Raw genomic sequence first — 27,316 nt, forward strand, 5'->3', positions numbered from 1 at the left:
CCGCTTCATGAAAATGATTGTGAGGAAACGCTTTCACTAAGAAAATTTTAAGGAGATAGCAATTGTGATATTTGCATTCTCAAATTCAATTATGATTACGGCATCCCTCTTCATAGTTTGAATTGTGAGATTTGGAAGTTAGTCTAAACATTTCGGACATATTGATATAAGTTCTGAAATAGTTTAGACACACATATGAGCTTTCTTATAAATAGTGTATCAGCTTAGATAAAGTCTTATCAAAGCATCATGAATTAGAATTATGAACTTTTGTAAGAAAGTCAATAAGTATTGATTTCTAGAAATCCAACTGTTTTCTAAGTACATGTCAAAGCTAGTGGGAGCATAAGTGTTATGGTGGTAAGGATATAATTATCATGTTAGTGGGAGCATGATTATTATGTTAAATGTTGCAAGTTAGCAATATTAATTATAGAAAACAAAAGTTTCAATATCCAAATTTGAAGAGGTTGAAAAGTTGTCTTGCTATAATTAAGGGAGAGAAATTTATACTTCATTTTCAAATCTAAAGCTTAGATCGAGAAATTTTAATCAAATATAGTCAAAGGAGATATATGAATGTTATGTTGAAAAGGTTCAACATAAGGAAATTCTATATATAGCAATATTATAGCAAGAGACTGGTAAAGTATCATGACTTTGTGTAAGACATTATGTATCATATCCCATACACTTCAGGTATTGGATCAATTACATATGTTGTAATATTCGACCGTTATATCTATTCCAAATAATTAGGGCATTAAGAGGGAAAAAGGACCGGAACCGGATATGACTAAAGGAGTTAAACAGCTATCAAGTACAATCTATGGTTCGCTAAGGATTAGTCACTTGTAGTCAATTGGAAGTACAGTATTGGATTGACTGTATTGACATTATTATGAATAAATAGGATTCTATTTAGAATATGTTGTCATATGGAAAAGATGGAAATGTTTAAATAATAGGAGTCGGATATTAAGAATCTATGTGTAGGATAGAAACTTTTATGCAAGAAGAATGTTCAAAGGAATGTACTTTGAATTTGAGACTTCATGTATATGAAGTTCTCTTGTAACAATATCCAATAGATCACTTTGTAATCTCATTGGCAGAATCTTTGTGACCTTTGTGCTATGACATTACCAAAGGATCATTGCATAAAATGTTAGAATCTAAGATATTCAAATAATGGCAAGAATTTGGTATTCTTACACCTGTGAAAAGGATTGGGAATTGTGAAATGAGCATCATGTGAAATGTGTTAAATTGATCTATTTCACAAAGTAAGGACCATAGGTAAACATAGTATGCATGCTTGGAGCATTTGATGATTGTTCTTTCGATTCAAGTATTAAGTTGATTACTCGAAACATTATACAATGAATAATTTGTAATCAATACGTGCGTTAAATAATAAGTGTTTTATTTATACTCAAAAGTTTGAGACCATATTGGATTCGATTATTCTTGTATTTCACTTCGCATGTTTTGACTTTCCGAATAAGTAGGTTATTCAAACATCCACAGTCGATCATACGTTGAAAGTAATTATTGAGGCAAGACTGTCATGAATCTAACTGTAGATTGTCTAAAGTGCTTAGACATAGAAAAAGTCTGTTGCAATGTTGATGAGTACTCCTGAAATAAGATTTGAGTATTGGATTAAACCCATGCTCATGTGAATTACTTCATGGATGTTATCACGAGTGATTGTGAGATGATAATATCTTATATTCTTGAAAAGGAAACATATAGTTGCAGTTTACAAGTCAGTTGCACATTGATAGTATGTAAACGCACCAGTAACTTAGTGTTATAAAACATATTGTTGTGTGTGAATTGATGAGTAAATAGAGCAAGCATATGAGTGAAAGTTTATCCATTCCTTTTACCCAATGTGGGATAAAAGCGATATATGTGGGCCCCTCGATGATTTAGTGATGACTCCCTAAGATCTTAGCAAAGCCTACGCGAAGTTGATGTGTTCAATTGTAGTCTGTTGTTAGTTGGCATAAATCGGAAATCAGGAAACAACACATGACTCAGTTCATATGATATATGGAATGGAGGAATATATGATCCCTTATGTAAAAAGGACGTGTCACAGTTCGACAGTGGCTTTTGAGGGCTACGATTGCTAGTCTAACGTTGAAGTCGTATTTGCATTTATATTTATTAGACTTATCCAAGTGGGAGACTGTTGGACTAGGTGTCTAACCCTATAACTATATTTGGTATGTACCTGACCCAGTTGTAGCATGCTCCTTTTAGGTTGCCTTCACCAAAGCAACTTGACTGGAAGAATAATGGAGAAAGAGGTTATTGTTGTTTATTAATATATTATGTGAATAATATATTAAAATAGAAATTATATTTTTTAATTAATATTGGTCAAGAATTAATTTAGAATTAATTTTGTGGTCAACATATATTAACTAAACTTGGGGAACTGATAATGTAATTATAAGATAGTCGCAATATGGTTATTATGTTAGGATTCTAGATATCATCGTAACTCTTGCATTAGTATACGTTACTATGTATATCGAGCGAGGCTCGATACCTGTTGAGGTCCGATGAATGTATTGTATGTGTATCGGGCGGGGCCTGATGATTAACAGATCTATAAACCGAGTTGGGCTCGATGTCAGGTGGTGCCTGAGGCCGGATGGGACTCGATGCCAGGCGGGCTTGATGAAACATGGGGGCCCAATATGTGTTTATTATGTATGATATGTGTTTTGGAGAACTCAATAAGCTTTGTGCTTAAGGTTTTCATTTTATGTTTCAGGTACTTCTGGTTCAAAAGGGAAGAGCCCGGGATAATTGCATAGCATACACTACCTCATTCCGCATTTTGTGATATACTCTGATATTTAATGATGTAGTGATACACTTTGATCCATCTTAGCTGTATAACAATGTTTTGGATTACCAATTTATTAATTTTAAAGACGAAAGTTTTAGGTCTTATTTTTTGGACAATACAAGTTGGTATCAAAGCCTTAGTTTGAGGGATTCTGACATACTCTCAGGTGTGTCTAAACTCAAACTGAGGATTCGGTGAAATTTTTCAAAAAAAAAAAAAGGAAATGTTTTTAAATAAAAAATGTCATCTAACACAATAAAGGGTGTGGTGCATTCAATCGACCTAGCTCAAGTAAGTTTTTTCCAAAATACCCACACATGTTATCTGATATGACTTAATTTGAGAATCTATGAATCACATGCTTGTTACAACTAAGGGTCTGCTTAATATTTGCATGATAAAATGCTAGGAGAGGTACCTTTGTACACCTATTGTTTGTGATTGTAGACTTGCATGCTAGTACAGATCGGTCAGTGATAGGATGTCTTGATTATGTTATTCTTAGTTATTATTACTCAATGCTCGAATACTACTTGCTAGGTGATTTTTAAGAGTTATCACTAACATCAACTAACTAGTAAGTGAATATGTTAAGTTACATATTGCGGAAACTAAATAATTTTAGAATGTTAGGTTTTAACTCTATTGCGAAGCTCTTGCTACTTATAGGGTGCAACTAGGAGTTCCTTCTGCAGATGATGGTGTATAGTGGTGTGGTCCTTGCCCTAGGAAAACCTAGGAAGAGATTTAGTACTGGGATCCTTATCTTGATGTGGGTTTATTTTATGGATAAAGAGTGACTTGGCAGATTCAAGGCAATCCTTGAGGAAATTACGGATAGTTGTGGAAGGTATTATGGGTTCGTACTACTGGGAGCATAGGACCCGTGCTCGAGTGATGAAACCAGGAAGCTTGTGTGTGTGTGTATGTATGTATGTATATATATATATATATATATATATATATATATATATATGTATATATATATATATATATATATATATATATATATATATATATATATATATATATATAGTAGCGTACCCGCGCGATGTGGCGGCGCTTTATAATTTTTTCGGCACATAGTTTTCATGCGATAATTACTTCCTTCTTCTTGTCAGATAGTTCATTTGATCTATTTGGTAGATTGTTTGTGTCTAATAGTTCTTTTCGGCGAGTAGTATCTAGGAGTGGTGCCACAAAAGTTGCACTCCCTTCACTGTCACGTAGTAGACACGTTAGCAATTACCACAAAAATGTGGTTTTATACCATATTCAAGGAGTGGTACCACATTCAATTTAAAATGTTAAAAAAAACACAAATTTTTAAAAAAAATCTGACCAGTCATAGCTTAATTTGAATGACATATGGAAGAGAGGAATGCTCCCTTAGAGTGTCACACTGCGGTCTTTATTGCAGGGAGGGGGCGCTGTTTCACGTTGATATGACAAGGGAGTGCATCATCTACCGCACCCACTCCCTCAAGCCTTAAAATAAAATTTGGTATATGACATAAACATTTATTTGTAGTTTATACATAAACAAAATTAATAAATTTATACAGAAGAAGAAAAATAGAATATGAAGTGTAGAGCGGCAAAGGGAACACACTAGGAGTAATGATTATCTATTTTTTTTCTTAACTATCCCATCCTCTTTAAATATTTGTATAATTAATTTTTTCAATACCATACAATAAATTTGAATATAGAATAATTTCATATATCTCACTTTATCGAACAAACGATTTTATGATATACTTTGTTAGACTCCAATTTACTTTTTTTAAGGTAAAAAGTAACATCCAAAAATAATATATTAAACCATTTTAGTCTAATTTAAGCTCCGTTTGATAGACATCATTATAGGTCTAAATAGATTTTTCTGATTGAATGGACTGGAAAGATTGTTTAATATACACAAAAAATAGGGTTTTTCCGATAAAATTTGTCTTTTCCCGAAAGCTCAAAAATAATATATTTCTACCTAAATAGACTGGAAAAATATTTGTGTTTCAAACCTCTCATCTTTTTTTCTTAGATTATTAATTTTTTTAAATAACTTTTGTAATTTTTTATTGAATTATTAATTTATTAATGAATTATTATACAATAATAAATATTATATTTAGTATGTAATACTTATATATTAATTGATATAATTCTATTCGATTATTAATTTCTTTTAAATAATGTTTTTTTATTTGCTTTTTATGGATTGATTATTTTATATTGAATTATTATATTTTAATAAACATCATTTATAAATATATAATATTTATATATTAATAAATATTATTTTATTGGATTATTAATTTCTTTTAAATAATTTTTATAATTTATTTTTGTTGGATTAATTCCTTTATTTTGGACAACACCATCATCCTAATATATTTTAAAACTTTTCATCAATCTCACCACTATCGAACATAAACCAAGTCAACAATCACATGTTGAGTTATATAAAAAATGACTAGAAAGAATAACAACGTAACATTAAATTGAAAAACAATAAACTAAAGACAACTTAATCGACATTCTATTTGGGTTTTTAAATGATTATGGTGTAATTTTAATTTTGAATAACAATTTGTATGTTTATATAATTATTCAGCAATTTCATTTATCACAGTATAGAACAGCAGGGTAATATGGTCATTTTTTATCATTCAGCACAGTCAATCAGATATACAATCAAACAATATGGTTTCTTTACGCGTCAGAAAATTTTCTTATATAATATTTTTCCAGATCGTACTTTCTCATAAAGAAAATTTCCCATATCAGATATCAAATGTTAGTTTACATCTAAAATTTAAAAGTTATAATTTGAAGATTGTAATTAAAAATAACAATTAATGTGGTGAGAAGAATATATATATATATATATATATATATATATATATATATATATATATATATATATATATATATATATAAAGCTTCTATCATAAGATCTCTCCATTTGAAATGAGATGCTTTGTGAGACTGCGATGTGACTATAAGCCACATAAATGAAAATCCAATGACAAGTAATGAAGGATGTCTACTTGGATCCCACTATCTGCCCTAATAGCACACCATATCTGTAGAGGCTGATCCAAATGATATCCACATCTGCTATAGACCCGTGCAAAAAGACCTAATCCTACTATCCTAGACAGATGGCATGACATATCAAAAAAAGAGCCAGTCTCATGTATAAAGAGGCATCCATTTGGATTTTGCTAAATCGAAATTTCAGTCTCATGACCTAATCCTACTACAAGAAAATTTCAATTTAGCTATGAAAAAACTTCGTAGCTAAAAGCTAAAATTTCGTAGCTAAATCTGAGTAATTACATAAGTTGCTACGGAAATTGTCAATGAGATTCCGTAGGCATATTTCTTGTAGAAAACTGTTTAGCTACAAAATTATAGTTTCCATAGCAGTTTTGCTACGTCATTTATTTCGTAGTAACTTAACTACAATACACTTCCATAAATTTTCTGTAACAATGGGATGCGTAGCAAATTACATAGCCATTTCTTCCATAACAAATTCCATAGCCATTTGTTTTGTAGCAAATTTTGTAACCATTTGTTTCGTAGCAAATTCCGTAGCCATATGTTCCATAACAAATTCCGAAGCAATATGTTCCGTAATAAATTCCGTAGCCATATGTTCCGTAACAAATTCCATAGCCATTTGTTTTGTAACAAATTTTGTAGTCATTTGTTTCCTAGCAAATTCTATGGTAAGTTGTTCCATAACAACAATAGGTTCCAAAACAATTTCATAGCGATAAAAATATTCAATAAAATCCAATTTCCATTTATAATATTCGTTGAAATATATAAAAATCCAATAAGTTTAATTTTAATAGTTACATAGATTTTTATAGATATATTACATAGATTTTTATAGATATATTACAGAATTGAAAATCCTTTTACATGGCTCCCTAATCATTAAAATTGAATATTGATTACAAATACACAAACAACCTCAACAAAAATGACATCACCTACAAAATCAAATTTATAAACAACTTGATTAACATTCAAATCTCTTGTATGAAATCTCATTATATCTCTAGTTTTCTACCAACTAAAGATTTAAAATCTGAAAATAAACAACAAATTTGAAATTTAATCACATTGCATTTCAAAAAAAATGAATTTGCATACTGAAATTTTTTAATGGTAGTGATAGGAGTTGTTTAAGATCTTATTATTGATATTGCTCCTTACTTCCAAGAAACCAATTTGTTTGTTAATTTGAATATATATATATATATATATATATATATATATATATATATATATATATATATATGTGTGTGTGTGTGTGTGTGTGTGTGTGTGTCAAATTTGGACTCTTTTCCATGAATATGTGGTAGTGACTCTTAGAATTAACTACATGTAATGTGTTTTGCATGATGAAAATTTATGCATACTCAAGGCAAATCCATCTATCTTTAACCGACGTATAAGGTAATCTAATACCAAAAATTCAATAAGCTAGATCCTGTTAAATACAAAGTAAACATGACAAAACTATTCAGAACCCAAATAATATTCTTGCTAAATAATACAAATGTCATGAGTATCAACATTCCACATGAGAAACAAGAAACATATCATGTTGCATTCATATAAATAATAATATTAAAACATAGGTAGTAAAGAGATTGTTTGAGAATGATTAGATTTTATTACTTACAAAATGTAGAGACTGCTATGCATTTCAAAAAAAATTGAATCAAATGGATCACTTCCAATCATGATTCACTTCCAATCTTACGAAGAAAATGTGGAACATGGAACTGGGCATCAGTTTCAAATTGATTATGAGCTTCTGAAACAGAACTATTGGATAAAGGAGACTCAACCAGAAAGACATAGCTTCAAGAAAATAATTACATTTTCAGAAGAGCATGATAATCTCATATGACTACATAACAAAAAATATTTACCGTTTCCTTGTGATGTGGTGCACATTTTTTTTTGACTAAATGTAGTGACAAGATGCCAACAAACCCTTATAACATGTTTGATACTTGTTCCCTTGGACAAAATATTCTTGATTGCATCTTCAGGGAAAGGACAAAGAGAAGATAATAAGAATAGAGCATAGGTTTTAAATGGAAATATGCAAGGGTTGACTTCAAAATGAAACAAAAAGGAGATACCCAAAATAAGGTATGTAGCTTGGTGGATCCAATTTGCAAAATTAGCATAATCTGGGTGCGATAATAGCACACGCAGAAAGTTAAAGGTGGAAGATAAGACTTTCTTCACATAGTTGTTACAATAAGAAGAATCGAAGTAGTCCAACATGATCCTCGTGTGGAACAGGAACCCTCACTTCTTCTTTTTCTTCTTTCTTTCAGTCTCATTGCAACAACAATTCCAAAAATTACCAAAAAAGCACCGCATATGATAATTTGAGTTGATGCCATACAAGCAATGAAGGCATTGTATTGGTGAACTGTAGTGAAGCATCAACTGGAAAATATGATGACAATGAACCCTACAAAAATTACCAAAAGAACCCCAGTCCAGTGTTAATTAGGGCAAATAAAGTAAAGAAGCATGTATACCAACAACTTCATGAACAAAAACGAAAACACAATTACAAACAAAGAATTGAACAATTGTGTAAATGGAGATGGAAAAGAAAGTATATATGGAAAAGCATCAAATATAATTTCACCTGGAAGCCAATATTAGAGTAGGAGATGGATGTTGCAATAAATGAACCCTCTGAATTCGACATTCCTCTCAAAAGCAGAAAATTAGTTGTAGGTTAAGAAAAAAAAAAGTCAGTCTTCTCCAATTTCGTTCTCTGTTGATGAAGGAATTGAAAGCTACCAATTAAATGGTGAAGAGAAATGAGAAATTATGCCAATAACTAAATTCATTGCTTACCTTCCATTTCTTTCACATTATGATCATACCTTGAACGACATGGTAACGACGGACATAATGGTCGACAAGAGAACCACCAGACAAGGCGAGAAGCGAAAAAGGCTGATGAAAACCGACGACCAGCAGCAGCGGAGGGTAGCCGTGTGGTGGTAAAGGTGTCAGCGGTGATAGTTGTCACCGTGACTTTTGCGTTCAACAGAGGTCGTAGGTGTGAAGCATTTTAGCAGAATGAAATCGATCACCTGGTAGAGGAAACATGCTTTTTTTACAGAATGAACTTCACCATTGGAAATAAGAAATTTCAGTAGGATCTTAATGGAAGGTAGAACATACTCATGATGAGGAGGTTGATGAGAAGGATCAAGATGGATAAACGAGATACACATTTGCTATTGCCATTAGAGTCAATAGTACGATGTTCATTTACCATAGTTAGATTTATGAAATAGGTATTGACAAATCTAGTTTTAAAATATTTTTTGAGACTATCAACATTATAAAAAGTTTGTTTAGTCCAACCTTTTTTTTATTAAGGAAACAACACCTTCAACATTACCACCAAGGATTTTCTCACACTGATCGGGAATTTTGATCATTAATAATTCTCGTGACATTAAAGTGGGAAGAAGCCTAATTATACAAAATAAATTGAATGCTTCTTGCATGACTCACATCTTTTTCCTTTTCAATGTGAAGAAAATTATTGGTCAATGAGAGACAAGATATTTCCTTTTTTAAGAGAGAAAGCGAGTTCTCAGAAATAGAGAGTTTTTTATTAGCATTTTTTAAACTCAATTTTGAGAGAAGATTTTTCTTTATTGGAGGTAGAAAGATCAAAAATTAAATGATCAAACATGTTACCTTTTTCGATAGATGAGTAGTTAACAATATTATTTACTTGATACATTGAGGTAGATTCCCAGTCCTGAGAATTAGAGTCTATAACGGCTTAAGAAAGCTCAATGTCAAAACTACTGATGTTGCCCTTGGTGCTTCAGAATGAGACTTGATGATTTAAGCCACGAGGCATCATCATTAGAAAATTATTCTTTTTTGGAGTCCAATAGAAATCCTCACCTTCTCATCGACATTTAGAACTCTTTTCTCTTCCTTGTTGTATTAGTACATAGACTTCTGCTTTCGTCTAATATTGGATCTCTTATTATTAGAGAATCCAATGCATAGAGACAATGTGACCCTTGTTAATGAAATCAAGCATGTCATAGTCCATGATCTTCAAAACATCCATGTCCTTTGATTTCCATGCATCAAAGTAGAGTTCATCGAAAAGAGGGATTTTGGGAATAGTAGATGATTTAATATTATAGGAGGACAACATGATAGCTTGAGTGTACTGTAAACCCACTCTGATACCTATTAAAGGTTTGTATTGATCGCATACACTCAACTAAAAATAACAAAGAACAAACAAACAAAGAAAAAATTAACCAAAAAAGCGAAAGAACACCTATGATCACAAAGATAATTTCACTAAAAAAGTGGCTTCTCACAAAGATAATGAGGTCACAAAGACGACATCAAGCTCCATAAGAAATTGACCCTAATAGTACATTATATACAATTATTATAATGAAGATCCCACTAATTAGGGGATGTATACCTATCTAAGTAAAGGTCTGATCCTTATATAATTATTATAACGAAGATCCCACTAATTAGGGGATGTATACCTATCTAAGTAAAGGTCCGATCCTAATCACAGAGATCACATATCATAAATCTATTCTATATATATATATATATATATATATATATATATATATATATATATATATATATCATATAATTGCTTAATATACATATGAACACCAAAATCATAGAGTTCAAATTGACGTTGATCATTTTTGATATAGTGTTGGCGCTAATGCTAGCGCTAGTGGTCAACATGTAGTGTTTGACTCATCAGATCATATGGTGTGACCTTACAATTTCGATAATAAAGCAATATTACAAGTATTATGGCTTTGGATACCAAGCCAATAATGAGAAAAAAGGATTATAAGTATTGGTTAAACCTGTGCTAAAATATTACTTAATGGATTCAATCATTCATAATTCTAAGATGATAATATCTTCTAGTTCGCAAACAGAGATATATAAGTCATAGTTCGCATGTCTGTTGTGCATTGTTTACTCCAACGTATCCATAACTAGATGTCTTAAGGTGTAATTCCATGTATTACCTGATAAGTAAAAGTTATGATTATATACTGAAAATTTATTCTTTCATTTTGCCTTAACATGAAAAAGTGATAGTTTTGGGCCTCTAGATGATCTATTGCCAATATTTGAAGTGATTGACCGATCCCAAACTAAATAGATGTGTTTAATTAGTAGTCTGAATTCAATCATTATAAATTGGAAATCGAGAAACAAAATATTGGACTATGAAATTGATTTCTATCTGTGTCTCATGTGTACTTGATATCTTTTAGACCAAAGAAATAGTTCTTCACTTATTTTAGGGCCAACTTTTCATATTATCAAAGTTCGGTAGTGGCTATGGAAAGGAATCTTTATTGGTTATTCAGTGTCCATATTTTCAATTATAGCTTGATGACTTGTCCAAGTGGGAGAATGTTGAAATAAGTGCCCAAGGTCATTACTACATAGATCAAAGTCATGATTACATTGATATAACTTTATGGAATAAAAGTAAAGCTTTTTTGGGTTGCCCTAAAAAGCTAGAAATAAATAGAAATAACTCTAGGAGAGAGAGAAAAAATGATTTGTTTATATATTATATGATTAATATATTAATCATAAATAGTTAATAATTAATTAAGAGTTATTTAGAGATAGTCAAAATTAATTAATTACTAATCCGAATCAATCTGGATTAATTTGGGATTAATAGAAGATAACTAAAGGTGGAAGGATGAATTCTAATTGTTCAATAGTTATACAATTGAGGCAATTCTAGAACCTAGCAAGGCATGGGTGAGTTTGATAGGATCTTTAAGGTTTCTAGAAACCTACCGGTTGCTGATAAAGAAAGAATTTGAATTAGAATTAAATATATTATTTAATTATTCAAATATAGATTTATCTGTAAGTTACCTAAACTATAAATAGGACCTGTGGGCATATAATTCCATCACTTCTCATACCTAAAAGGTGGAGAAACAAGTTCTCCTCCTCTAACCACTCTCCTCTTGTCTTTCTAGTGTTCTAGGGCTTTGGGTGTGAATCATTAAAGGCATGTATACTTTTGGCGCTTGCTTTCCATGGACATTCGAAGAACTCAAGAGATTAATGTGTTTGATTATGTTAAAGGTATGTTTTCTTACTATTTTGAATTATATTAGGATTAAAGTTTTTGTTAGATAGGTATGTTGCTATTAATTATGAAACGGTATAGATCCATTTATGTTGCATATGGCCTTAAGATTTAAGTGAAATTCTACATGTACAATGCAATTTTAACCTAAAACCACAATAGTAAACTAACCCTCTAGTTCCAAAGACCACCACCATCTACTATCCAAGAATTAAAAAGAGAAATTATAGTTAACCTGATTTTTATCCAAAACTAGGTGCAACTAGCTGATGGTGCCCCAATTTCCCCATCTTTTGGCGGCCGATCTAGTGTATCTGATGCTACCATCCACTCCATGTAACCCATAAATAATGTATTTCCAAGTGCCTCTTTACTTGGTTCTAAAACGTCACCACCATTTCGATAATAAAACAATATTGCAAGCATTATGGCTTTCAATACTGAGTCAATCACGATTAATAGTGATTTTAAGTATTGGTTAAACCCGTAATTCGAGATTGTTTCATGGATTCAATCACGAGTAATTCTAAGACAATAATATCTTCTATTTTTTAAAAAAAAAGATATACGTGTCATAGTTTGCATGTATTTTGTGTATTTGTTTACTCCAACATATTTGTAGCTTGATGTCATAAGGTGTAATTCCATGTATGACCTGATACATAAAAGGTATGATTATATAGTCAAAGTTTATTGTTTCCTTTTGCCTTAACGGGAAAAGCGATATTTTTGGCTCTAGATGATTTATCTCTGACTTTTGAAGTGCTTAACCAATACAAGAATTATTAGATGTGTTTGATTAGTAGTCTAAATTATGTCGTCATAAATCAAAAATTGAGAATCATAATCTTGGATTATTGGATTAATTTATGTCATTGTCTCATGTACACACAATATCTAGTCGAACGAAGAGATAGTTGATCACTTGAATTAGGGCCAACATTTGATTTTTTTCAGAGTTTGGAAGTAACTATAGAAAGCACTCTTTAATGATTATTCGAAGTCAACATTTTCAATTATAGTTTGATGACTTGTCGAAGTGGAAGACTATTGAAATAAGTGACCAAGGTCATTTATGAATTTTTCAAAGTCATGACAACATTTATATAACTTTTTTGAATTATAGTTATAAATGACTTTATGAGAGAGAGAGAGAGGGAGAGAGAGAGAGAGAAAGAGAGAGAGAGAAAGATTGAGAGAAAATGACTTGTTAATGTATTATATAATTAATATATTAATTATAAATAGTTAAAATATATTTATGAATTAATTCAAGATAGTCAAAATTAATTAATTAATAATCAAATGTAATCTGGATTAATTAGAATTAACTAAAGGTGCAAGAGGATTTTGGATAAGAAGCATTAGAGGCGTGCATACTTTTGGCGCTTGATTTCCATTGACATTTGAAGAACTCAATAGATTAATGTATTTGATTATGTAAAAGGTATGTTTCCTTACTAGTATTTCAATTATAATAGGATAGAAGTTTTTGTTAGATAAGTATGTTGCCATTAATTGTGAAATTTCTTAGATGAATTTATGTTGCATGTACCCGTAAGAGTTAAGTGAAATTATGGACATAAATATAATTGTAACATAAAAACCCCACTTGTAAATTGGCCCTATCGTTCCAATGACCACATCCATTTGTTATCCAAGAATTGAATATTTTTGTTACAATTTACCTGATACTTATCCAAAATTGGAGCAAATTCTTAACGGTGCCCCAATTTCCCTATTTTCTTGCTGTCGATGTAATGTATCCGATGCTATCATCCGCTCCATCTAGCGCATAAATAACCTATTTAAAAGGACCTTCTTCCTTGGTTCTACCACTTAACCACCATTTCGATAATAAAATAATATTACAAGCATTATGGCTTTTGATACTGAGACAATCACGAGCAATAGGGATTTTAAGTATTGGTTAAACACATGCTTAGAGATTACTTCATGAATTCAATCTTAAGTAATTCTAAAAAAATAATATCTTCAGTTTTTCAAATAGAGATATTTAAGTCATCATTTGCTAGTCCGTTGTGCATTGGTTTACTCTGACACATCCGTAACTAGATGTCATAAGGTGTAATTCAATGTATGACCTGACAAGTAGAAGGTATGGTTATACAGTCAAGGTTTATTCTTTCCATTTTCGACATCACACCCCCGAACCAGGACGAAAAGTCTAGGGGCGGATGAAGTCATTGTATAGTATCATAATAGTTGAATATAAATGAAACATAGAAACCTAAATGACATACATTAAGAGTACAGACTTACATAGTTTACACATTATATTTGTTCAAAAATTACACAACCACGACTGAAAAGTAAAAATTCCATAATGCGGCGAATCCAGTTCTCAAAGACTTAAGTACCTGCTTATGGATTCCCTGAGAATACAAGTGATTTTGAAAAGCTTCAACATAGAATCTTGGTGAGTTCATAAGCATATTTGTATGAAAAGATTTGTATCTGTTTTGTTTAAAAATGGTTTGCATATTTCCAGAAAATCCGATATTTTCTATAAAAATGAGTTGTAAGTCTTACACCAAAGACTAAAAATATATGTATGAATGTGATGAGAATTAATCTCTAGATCGTTTAGATCTTTCACAGGTATATTGATACATAATAAACAATTCAATCTCAATACTATTAAGAACACAATATGGAATCAATATGAAGTTTATGACTCAAATATAGTCATGCCTCAGCAGAGCTCGATAAAGAACTTCCGTTGTAGAGGCGAGCTAGGGTTTACAATACTTTAATAAGAAAATGATTTAAGCATTACGCACAGACGATGCATGCATGCACCTGAAATACTAAAACCCTAGAATAATAAAATGCACGGTTGGACAGGCCCAAACCGGCTACAAAACTGGGCTAATGACTGAGCCCATGATGCAACATTATACCACCCAAAAATATCCCCATTTGCATCAAATGAGGCGAGAGATTACTTCTCTTCAGTAGCCTTCACAGTCTTCACAACCTTGAACAGCCGAGGAATGATAGCAAGAAGAGTTTGCCAAAATTGTATATACTATCTCATCATGTCAGTAAACACGTTCTTGTCTGCTGCAGAATTTTGATTACAACTGTGAATGAGCTCCAAAATATGCTCCAAGCAAGCAGTTGGGAACAGGTGTTTGTCAACAAGAGCAAATAGGCACTTTTGACTTTAGCCCCTAATGAACGTCACAGTATGATACTATGTGTCAATCTTTCCCTTGATCATTGTGCTTATATCGCCAGCCCTTCCCATTGCTTTGATCGTTGGTCACTTGTGAATAGAAGATCGATTTCTTGATCCATTTTCACCACTTCATGAATGTAGCAAACACGCATTCGCTTGATGTGGTCGATGATCGACTGATAATCCTGTGGATTGCATAGAAAAATATTGTTGAGGAGTATCCCGTCGTGAGGATTAAGGTTGGGAAGATCATCAAGGGATTTTCAACCAAGGTATCTTCAAAATCATCATCATCATCAATATCATCTTCACCAATTTTCTTCTTCTTCTTATCCCTTTTGCTGACTGAAGCTTCATTAACCTTCGATGAAGCTGTTGATGTGGGTTCATGTTCCTTTTCTCCCCTTGTTTCGGCTGGATAGAAGTCACCAAAACACCCTCGATCCGACTAAGGGTGGCCAATGCAGGTCTGAGTTTCTTAGGTAAATGGCATTTGATGGAAATGGTCAGAATGGAGTCATGGGTGTCAAGAAGATGTAATAGGATGGCATGAACGTCACCCATGAAGCTTCTAATTTTCAACAGCTAGTTCGACTTCCAGCTGAGTCAGACGGTCATTAACATTCGCATGAAGATTTGCATTGGCCGCTTCAATGGCCTTTCGTGCAACTTCAAGATTAGTTCTTTCGGTTTCAATAGAACGTTGGAGATTATCAACCGAAGTATTCACTGTCTGAGAGTTCTTTTGTGCAGTGGCTTGCAATGAATCAAGGAATAACCGAGATTCATAAATTAGTTTTTCGACTTTTGTGGTCGCTTTTACGAAATCTTTCATTGAGGCCTCAACAGTAAGCGAGGCCTTCTAACATTGGGATGTAGAAGTGTCAATGGACTTTACTACGGTAGAGAGGGATGCATCATGCTCTTTGGCAACGGAAGAAAATAGTGCCTTCAGAGCAGTTTCGGAGTAAGCACCAGTTGATGTGGAAGAAAGCAGTTGATCGAGTTTGTCAGTAACTGTCTTTAGATGGCGCTTGGTAATGGGAGCATCATCATCATCATCACTTTGAACACAGTAGGGACTGAAGTAAGTGGAATCAAACTCCAAGTCCTCACCTCCAAGAATGGTGTTGGTATCGGTTGAATGGGTAGGTGATGGTGGTTCAGTAGTTACTGGAGTTTCGGTAGTGACAGGGGGTTCGGGTGCTGAAGAAGTAGCCCACGTATTAGATACGTTGGTCTGAACTCTAGTAGTGGTAGTAGTAGTAGTAGCCTCAGTGAAAATGGGTGCAGAAATGGGAAAGGTAGAAGATGGTTGAGATGTTATGACATGAAAAATAGGAGGGATGGAAACACGTATAGAAATAGGTTGAGGAGAAGGTGCTTGGGATTGAACTGGTACCTCTAGTGTAGGCGAACGAGGCAGTGTATCACCATGCACTGAACCCTCATCGTCTGAAATTTTGCTTTCAGGTCCACTGGGAGGAATTGTGGGTTGATTAGGAGGCACATATTCTGAGTCAGAATCACTCGAGGATTGAAGAATTAGTCGGCGAGCAGGTTTCTGGACTTTCTTTGGCTTAGGTTGAGCCGAGGCTACCTTCTCAAACTTTCACTTCCTAAGGGTTTGAACTTTCGATACTTGACCCCCCTTCTCTCCCTTTTTCACTTCTGGCTTTTTGCCTATTTTGGCAGCTTTGTCTACGTCTTCAATTGATTTCACCAAATCAGCAGTGAGTTCCCTTGGACCAGAGGAGGGAAGCTTCTTGTATTCTTGAAGAACATTACTCGCCGCAGAAACACATGCATACATGGCTTATGGAATCGATCCGATGAAGTGAAACTTGGACGGATCAGTAACGATAATCTTCGTTGTGTGAAATGTTGCGATAAATGAGAGAAGAGAGTCCGCCATGATTGGAACATGAAAACGATCCATTGCCCACCGTGTGATAATAGACTAGTACCTACCACATGAAACCTCAAAATGGCGAGTAGAAGAAGATAAACTCTGAACGAGTTGTTTCCAAATGACCGCTCCAAAATCCAGATTTGGACCATGGTACAACCCATAAAGCATAGTCACAAAAGACTTGCTTACACCGTCAGATCCAGCGCTTTGCTCAGAAAGTCCTTTGAAAAAGAGAGTAAAGAGGTCGTTCCATTGTGGGGGAAGGCAGGACTTCATAAACTTCGTAATGGTGGCAAGGGTTTCATTGTACGCCATTTGGTAGAACATTAAGAATAGCTGACCAGTGGTGATGGAGTTAAGGTTTACCAAGGTTGGTTCAGACGCAAGACCAAGTACGGCATAGAAACGATTCTTAGAAATCGAGGTCTTGTTGCTGTGAATGTCAAAGTAAATCCTCTCAGCAACCTTATCATAGTAAGCAGTTGAATAGATGACAAAGAGGTAAGACATGCGGACGATTTCCACCTTTTTAAGAGCAGCAACAAGTGGAGAATATTTAAGGCATTCGACCACGTACAACATATAGGATTCATAAACAAACGGTGTAACGTCAATGATGAGGTTGTTTTAGGGCTTAATGGTCAGACAGTTTTAAGTGAACAGAGGTGTCTGGAACAGAGGATGATTCCACCATTGATGGAGCTTGAGAAGAAGATGATGAATAGTTAGAGAGATCGCCTTTTTCTTTTAGAAGAGGTGTATGTGGTAAAAGTGTAAAGTTGATCATTAGAACCCCTTTTATACATGATAGTAGGAGAGAGAAAAATCCGCAGGAAATCTCGTCCTTTTATGAAAAGGCTCCTGATGCGATGGGGAGTAGACAATTAGCAACCCCGAAGATGACGTATGAGAGAGAACAAACGTTTCACATTTTACACGCCACTCCATAAAAAGTACCTTTTTCAAATCGACGCAACGATTGGATAATTGTTGACACAACCAAGTTCTTTATCCGAAACGTCACCCACACAATCTACATGAAGCGTCGTAACCTTTATCGTATCGATCACGATAATACGTTTCGAACCCAAGCTGTAAAAATTAGCTTATTTGAAATAAAACCAGGGCATGAATCTCTTCCTTTCAATTCAAGAGAGAATTCAAAGTGTTTGTGTCATTTCCCGTTAGAATACAATCAAGTGACTGTTAATAGGCAATGAAGGGCATCTTTTAGATATAAGGCTTGTAAGGGAGGCTTTCGCTTCAAATCAAGTTTTGGTACTTAATATAAGACCAAAAGAGAATGAAGTACTTGTGAAACCAATGTGGTTTGTTGAACAAGTAGGTTAGATATAATTTATAGTGACTAAAGAAGTGATAGAAATCCAAAGAAAAAATAAATTTGATCCTTTTGGGAAGAAAGGACTTGGTGTTAGACGATTTCATAAAGGACCACGCAAAAATAAAAGAGATTTCAATAGGTACTCAGTAAGATCTTTGAATATAATAATTCACCGTCAATTCAGTATAGGTGTTGGCTGAAGGGTTTCGCTCAGCACGTGGTGTATGTATCTAAGATGATAAACACAGATTGTGTATAACCATAAACCTTAGTGGTAAGTGCTGAGAGTCTCAAGGGTTACATTAGTGAGCTGAAGTGTAACAGAGAAATATGATTGAGGTGGTTGAAGAAGCGAATGTACCTTTGCTATAAAAGAATGACCAAGCAGAAAACTCTAAGCTCAATATGAGAAGAGTAAGGTAGCTCTCGATTAGAGTGAATGTAACAGCCTAGTTCGGGAAAAGATGATTTGTATATATCATATTATTAAGGCTTCACTCAAAATCTGTGGAGGCTTTGGTCAACATGCAGCAACATGCATCTATGGACTCTTAACTAATTCCAAAAAAAAAATTATACTTGCTAAAGCTCCACATTCAAGAGTATCAGTTACAAAAAAAAACACAAGAAAAGAAAAGATATTTTTGTATTTTGTGAAAATTTTGCAATCAAACAAAACAAAAAAATATTTTTGGATTTTATGAAAAGAAAAAGAATAAAAAGAAAAAGAATAAAAAGAAAACATAAAAATGAATATGGAAAAGGGTGTACAAATTAATACAACTGAAATCCCTTTTAATTAAAAAGAGGCAAACAAGTTCAGAAGGACCGAACCCGAAATAGACCGAGTGTTCGGTTATTTCGGTTCCCGGGTGAACTAAACTCGAAAAAGACCGAGCATTCGCTCTATTTTGCTTCTTACGTCTACTAAAGCGAAAGCGATTTTGGTACTGATTCAGATTCCATCATTCCTAGGCCTTGTAAGATCTTATTGAAACTTTCTTCAGGTAAAGCCTTAGTGAATATATCTGCTAATTGTTTAGTGGTTCTAATGAAGTGAATTTCCACGTTACCATCTTCCGCATGGTCTTTGATGAAATAATACTGCAATGTTATGTGCTTTGCCTTCGAGTGTTGCACTGGGTTTTGGCAAATCCTAATTGCACTTTCAGAGTCGCAATATAGTAGGATTTTCTTTGGCAAATCCTAAGCTGACTCTGTATCCAAACAACCTGAGATGTGCATGAGGCGGTGGCTATGTATTCAGCTTCAGCCGTGGAGAGAGAAACACAGGTTTGTTTCTTTGATTGCCAGCTAACCAATTTACCATCATGAAATCGGCATCCTCCAGTAGTGCTTTTACGATCCAATCCACAGCCATCTAAGTCAGCATATGAGAAAGCTTGGACAAAGAAACCTAAGTTGGCTGGATACCATAGGCCAAGAGAGAAATTTCGCTTCAGATCGCGAAAGATGTTTTTCACAGCAAGCATGTGAGGTTCGTGTGGGTTAGCTTGGAATCGGGTGCAATAACAGACGGAGAACATGATGTATAGCCTGCTGGCTTTAAGATACATCAGTGACCCAATCATCTAACGATAAAGTGTCATGTCAGCTGTTGGCTTCTCTAATGATAGAGTAAGGTTAGTTCCAAAAGTCATTGGGACTTTCACTTTGGAGTCTCCTAACATCACAAAATTGGAACATAACGTCTTTGTATAAGCCTCCTTATTGATAAAAATGCCTTCGGTCCCTATCTAATATTTAAGCCAAGCAAAAAGGTAATTGGACCCATTGAGCTCATCTCAAATTTAGTTTCCATCAACTTCCTGAATTCAGCTGTTAAGCTAGGATTCGTTGAGCCGAAGATGATGTCATCAACATAAATTTGGACTATCATAAGGTGGTTACCATCTCTTTTACGAAAGAAGGTTAGGTCAACCGAACCTTGTTTAAATTTGGAAATTTTTTAGAATCGAGTGAGAGTTTATACCAAGCTCAGGGAGCCTACTTCAGGCCATATACTGCTTTGTCTAGAATGTAGCAGTGATCTGGATATTTCTCGTTCACGAACACTGGCGGTTGCTCAACATAAACAGTTTCTTCAAGTTCTCCATTGAGAAAGGCACTCTTTACGTCCATTTGATATACTTCAAAGTTTTTTTTGTGCAGCATAAGCAAGAAAGATTCTAACTGAATCTAATCTTGCAACCGGAGCGAAGGTCTCTTCATAATCTATACCTTCCTCTTGACAATATCCTTTCACCACCAATCGGGCCTTGTTGCAAATCACATTCCCTTCCTTGTCCATCTTATTTCGGAATACCCATTAGAGACCGACAATCGAAGCACCCTTTGGAGTTGGAATTAGATACCATACTTTGTTTCTTTCAAACTCGTTCAGCTCGTCTTGCATGGCTTGAACCTAATCAGAATGGTCAAGAGTTGAATTCATGGTCTTCGGTTCAACTTTGGAAACAAAAGAGTTGAACATGCAAAATTCTACTTGAGAGAATAATGCAACTTGTTTCGCTTTGATCTGTGAACAAGTTAATACCTTTTCTGAAGATTCCGCAATGATTTGACTTTGAGGATGGTCTTTGGTCCATTTAATGAGAGGAGGGTAATTTGGATGATAAGAGGTATCCAGTTCTACACTGACTTCTTCTAATTCTGATTGTATATCATCATCATTGACATTCGTATTCTACCCCTCAAATGATGACACGAGTTTAATTTCTGGATTGGAATGCTCCCCTTCGTTTGGACTTTCGGTTGAGCTAGATGATTGTGACGATGAATTATCCCCCTAAATTGATGAATCCTAATCATTTGGTAAAGATGAACCCTCCCCCTGGATATAAGCGTAATCACCTGAAGGTTCGCTTGAGTCAGGTCTTTCACTTGCCTTTGGTTGTTTAGGTACCATCTTCAGTGCAGCATCATTAATAATTTGCTTTAAACTGTCGATTTTGTTATTTTCAGCGTTGGATTCAGAATCGATAGCCTTTTCAGGTTCATTAAATAGAAGCATATATTGCTCAAAAAGATTTGAGATAGGCACAATGACTTGAGTAGACTTTGGAAAAGTTTCCTTTATTACACCTTCAGGTGTCTTTAACTTCTTGACATAATTGTCATCAAAAGTGACATAGTATGTCTCTTCAATCTTCTTTGAGTGTTTATTCAGAACTCTATATGCCTTAGAGTGCGAGGAGTAGCCCAAAAAGATACCTTCTTCGGCCTTGGCATCAAACTTGTTTCGATTCTCCTTTGAGTTGAAGATAAACATCTTGAACCGAACACGTGAAAGAACTTCACATTAGGATTGTAGTTTTTCAAGATCTCGTAAGGAGTGATTGAGAATCGCTTGTTTAGATATGATCTATTCTGAGTGTATCAAGCAGCAGCAATAGCATCAGCCTAGAAATATAGAGGCAAGGAAGCGAAGCTTAGCATAGTCCGAGCCTCTTCGCACAGAGATTGGTATCGCCTTTCGACGATTCCATTCTGCTATGGAGTATGTGGAGCAGAAAAATTATGAGTCGTTCCCTTCTCAGCCAGAAAATCTTCGAAATCCTTGTTCTTGAATTCCAAGCCATTGTCGCTCCTTACATTACGAACCACTTTTCGCAGTTGAACCTCTACTTGCTCTATGAAGAGCATGATCTTAGGAGTTGCCTCTGATTTTTGCTTAAAGAAAAATACCCATGTGAAGCGAGAGAAGTCGTTAACTATGACAAGAATGTACTTGTTCCCCCTAATGTTTTCAATAGAGGAAGGACCACATAGATCGATATGTAACAGTTCCAATGGTTCTATCACCTTTGTGTTGATAATAGAAGGATGACTTTGTCGACTTTGCTTTCCCATTTCACAAGCTGCACATGGATGTTCTTTGTCGAATTTGAGAACTGGATGACCTCTAACATGATCTCCCAGTACCAGTTTGTTGATATCTTTCAAATTTAGATGAGAGAGCCTTCGATGCCATAAACAGCTTTCGTCTGAGTGTGCCTTCTATAGCAAGCAAACTGTTGGTTTCCCTCGAATTGGATTGAGATTTAAAGGGTACATTTCCCCATTTTGCTTCGCCTTCAGCAGTATGTTATTTGATTTCTTTTTGACAATCTCTGAGCCTTCATCATCAAAGGATACCTTCAATCCGGTCCCAACTACTAGCTGTGATACACTGATGAGATTATGTTGCAATCCTTCAACATATGTTGCCTTTCCAATTGAGAATTCTCCATTCGTAATCATTCCATAGCCTTTGATAGTACCAAACGAATTATTGCCGTACTTCACTATTCCACCATCCTTAAGAGACTAAATCTCCCTGAGTTCTTCCCTTTGTCCTGTCATGTGATGCGAGCAGCCACTATCAGTGTACCATTCTTCGTCAAACTGATTGTCACGTATAACCTGCAAAATATCAAGCAGATTTAGGAACCAAAGTTTCTTGGGTCCTTGTGAGCCTTTTACACGACAGGGAATAGTAAGAGAAAATCAACCATATAAGTTCTTTTAATTTGGAGTTGTTTCATCTTTTCTTTTTGTTGTAAAAACTTTGATTTTGTTTGACTTAGATTCACTTGATTTAGACGTAGGATTTGAAATTTTGACGTATGCATGCTTTTGGATCTCTTTCGAGCATATGTTGTCTGCTGGAAATAGCTTTCCTTTCCCTTATGAATCTTTTGAAGAAAAAGAATTAGAATGAAAATGAGAAGAATAAGGTTTAGAAGCAATATTAGATCGTCTATTATTGTTCTTCCTTGGTTAAGAACTGGAACCTTCTTCCCTTCGGATCTTCTGATTGAACCTGGTACTAAACCCATCCTCTCGGATGTTATTATGTTGAGGACCGAAACCTTTATTTCGGTTGCTTACCTTCTGAGGACCGAAACCCTCCTTTTGGTTGCTTTCATGTCGAGGACCGAAACATTCCTTTCGGTTGCTTACCTGATGAGGACTGAAACCCTCCTTTCGATTTCTTTCATGTCGAGGACCAAAACTTTCCTTTCGGTTGCTTCTTGGTTCCCCTCGTGAGTTACGTGTCTTTTCATACCTTACTTAATGAGGATTCTAAGAGCACCAAAACTGTTTTCTCTAAGAGAGATTCTTCTTGTATCTCAGGTTACGTTGGTGTTTTCGTTCTGCTACCTGTTTTGGATTTTTAGGAATATTGGCCTTTTTCTTCAGTACTTGACCATTACTTTCGCTCTTTGATGAATACGTCTCACTGGACGTTATCACTGGTTCTCCCGAAGATGTTTTGGTATCCACATGTACTTGGTATATCATATCTTGTAGGTTCATTAAGTGGTTCCGGAACATATCTACCCTTCACTCTCCATGAGGTTTTCTGAGATAAACATTTTGTTTCATCAGCGTTATCTATAGGTGTTGACTAGAAAAATTTGTCACAACCATTGGCATTATCTTCCTCCACCAATGCTGTCAGTTCGGCTGTTTGTTGTGGTGTGACTCCTTGAACTGTGTACACTTGATTTGGAGTGGTTTGAACCTTTTGATACACAATAGCTTTTTCCTTGAGAACTTTGTTCTTGTCTTTTGATGAGCGTTCAAAATCAACGGAGTTTTCTGAAATCAGATTTTTACTAGGTTTGGGTTCGCTTTTGACAAATTCAGAGCAGTCCACCACGTCCTTTACATAGATTTTACTCATGTCATCATCCTCATTAAGTTCAGATGCATTTTCAACATCAATTTTATTTTCAGAACTTAATTTGGCATTCAACGAATCAATTTTCTGTATAGTTTCGGTTCTTAGTTTCAATTTATCATTTTCATCTAACAGACTTTTGAGCATGTCCTTATGGTCTTTTAATTTTATGTAAGACTCTATTTTGTCAAGACCAATTTTGTAAGAAGGTGAGATTTCGTCAGAAGATACAACATTTTCACAATTGCAAGCTTCAGCATTGAATTCATCCTCCTTTAACTCAAGAAAGGTTAAAATCATGCGATGTATCTTCTTTCTTATTTCACAATCGATGTGTAACTGAGTGATGTTAAAATATAATCTTTTTGCAATCAAATAAAAATGTTTCATTGTTTTAAAAGCTTAAGATTGTCTAGTTGCAAGTAGATTGACTCATCCCCAGACCTAATTAATTCTTTCTCCTTTTGCTCAATCTGGATCCTCCTCTCCTCACTCTTCGATGATATCTTGCTAATTTGATCAGTCAGGTTAGAGTTTGTGACACGAGTTTGGGAAAGACTACTACTTAAACTAGAAAATTTAGATTTTAAGCTATTCAGTTCCTTTTCATAGTTAATAATAGGAATTTTTTACAGAAGTAAGAATATTTTGTACCTTCTTGATCAACTCATCACATTCTTTGATCTGTGCACTGACAGGTTTCACAACGAAACACCTGTCCTCTCGCTCCTTCTCATCTTCAAGCCCACCATCAGTTGTGTATCCTCGCATCTGTGTTACACCTTCGGTCACCATCAAACATCTCCCGTAGCATTTTCTTCTTTTATCAGCATAACCTTGCCATGATTTGGCTTTCTTACTTCTTCGTTCTCTGAATCTGTGGACCATACCTGCACTCCGCCAAATTCATCATTGTCACCTGTATCCTGTACAATCAAAAGATTCATGGTGTTATTGTTAGCAGCTGATTTCCTTTTCTTAATCTACTCCAATCGTCTCAGGAGGTTTCCTTCCTCATCATCTTCATCATCCTTTTCAGACTTTTTCTTCAACATGTAGTCTTTGGCAAAGTGATTCTTGCCTCCACAATAATGGCAATAGAACCTGAGTCACCACGAATCTTCGTCTCCTTCTTGGATTCTTCAGACTTTGAACGCAATTTCGGTTCCTCCTTCACCTTTTCAGAACTATAACTTCCCTGCCAGTTTCGGTTCTTGTTGGCTGGGAACTTTATTTTGATAAACTTTCTTGGATTGGAAACCATCAGGGCATACTCTTCACCGGTAGATCATAGTCTGCAAGATCCAATTCTTCTTCTTCTTCTTCTTGAACATCACCTTTACCTTTTGAAATAAGAGCTAATGACCCCAAACTAGAAACCACGTTCGTTTCCTTTGACACCGCACTTTCATGGGACTTTAGAATTCCCACAAGTTTCGCCAGAGAGTATGATTTGAGCTATTTGTGTGCCTTCACTGTGGACACAACTGCCATCCATTCGGGTCTAAGACCGTTCATGAAGGTAACCTTCTGCTCAATAACCTTCCTTTCAATTCCGTGCTTTGTCATCTTACTGAGAAGATGATTCAACCAATCAAAAGCCTGAATGAGTTTATCTTTGGGCTTCTATTTGAAATCACCAAATCCAGAAAGCAAAATGGTTTGAATCGAATGTTCCAGATCTTCATCAGTAGAGTACAATTCATTTAATCTATCCCATATCTCTTTTGCTATAGCACATGAACTCACCAATCGAAACGTGTCCGATTGTAAAGCAAACCTAATCATTCTTAAGGCTTTGATGTTGGATTGAAACTTCTCTTTCTCATCTTGAGGAATGTATTTCACATCATTCACAAGTAGATTGTACTCTTTTTGAGTTTTGACAATCTTTGAAGTGCTTGAGTGAGAAAACAAACCAACTGTGATTGCTTCCCAGATCATATACCCATTATCCTCTGAGCCGATTACATAATCTTTGAAGTGGTGCGTCCATACTTCATAGTCCTGAGTGTATAAGATTGGAATTCTTGTTGTTGATCTAATATTGTTAGTGATGTTTATTGCATTGGATTTAGAATCGTCCATAGACATTGTGATGTTTGATCGATAACCTATTTAAGATTACACTTGTAATTTATCGTTAGAGTAAGATCGACAATTAATGAGATACGCCAATTTGGAATGACGGCTCAATTAATATCAATCAATGTGGAAAAACCCTAATAATTTCTTCAACAGAAGAGAAGTGTATGAATTACACAGCCTGCTGCTTTGATACCAATTGATGAGAACTAATCTCTAGATCGTATAGATCTTTCACAGGTACATTGATACAGAATAAACAATTCAATCACAATACGATTAAGAACACAATATGGAATCAATATGAAGCTTATGATTGAAATATAGTTACACCTCATCAGAGCTCGATAAAGAACATCTGTTGTAGAGGCGAGCTAGCGTTTACAATAGTTTAATAAGAAAATGATTTAAGCTTTACCCACGAAGGATGCATGCATGCACCTTAAATAATAAAACCCTAGAATAATAAATTACATGGTTGGACAGGCCCAAACCAACTACAAAACTGGGCTAAGGACTGAGCCCATGACACAACACTATACAACCCAACATTATGTACTTAGTTTCTTCTCCTTGTAATTGTAAAAGTTATGTTCTCGGAAAATCCAGTATTTACTGATGTATGAAAACGGTAGTCTTAAACCCTGAGACCAGAAATGTAATCCATAGTGTATTGAAAGGTAATATTCAGTTTTATATTTTAATAAACCGGTGAACTGTAAGCTTCCTGTAAACCAAGATAGTATTGGTGATCCCTATGTGATTTATTATTGTTAGGTTATGAGCATTATAACACTCCTAAGTGTACATGCAACCCTAAATACCTTGGATCTATGTTTTCTCTATTATACATGCAAATATGAACATCCAAGGTATTATCCTAATCTAGCATACAAAACTATCAATATAACAAGATAGAATACATACCTCTTTGATGTAGAATGTCTTCATGAAGCTTGACTGCCTAGTGCCCCAAGTGTGACACCTCAAATGGTTC

This window comes from Lactuca saligna, chromosome 8, assembly GCF_052625555.1.
Source record: "Lactuca saligna cultivar CGN05327 chromosome 8, ASM5262555v1, whole genome shotgun sequence".
In the NCBI taxonomy this organism is placed as follows: Eukaryota; Viridiplantae; Streptophyta; class Magnoliopsida; order Asterales; family Asteraceae; genus Lactuca; species Lactuca saligna.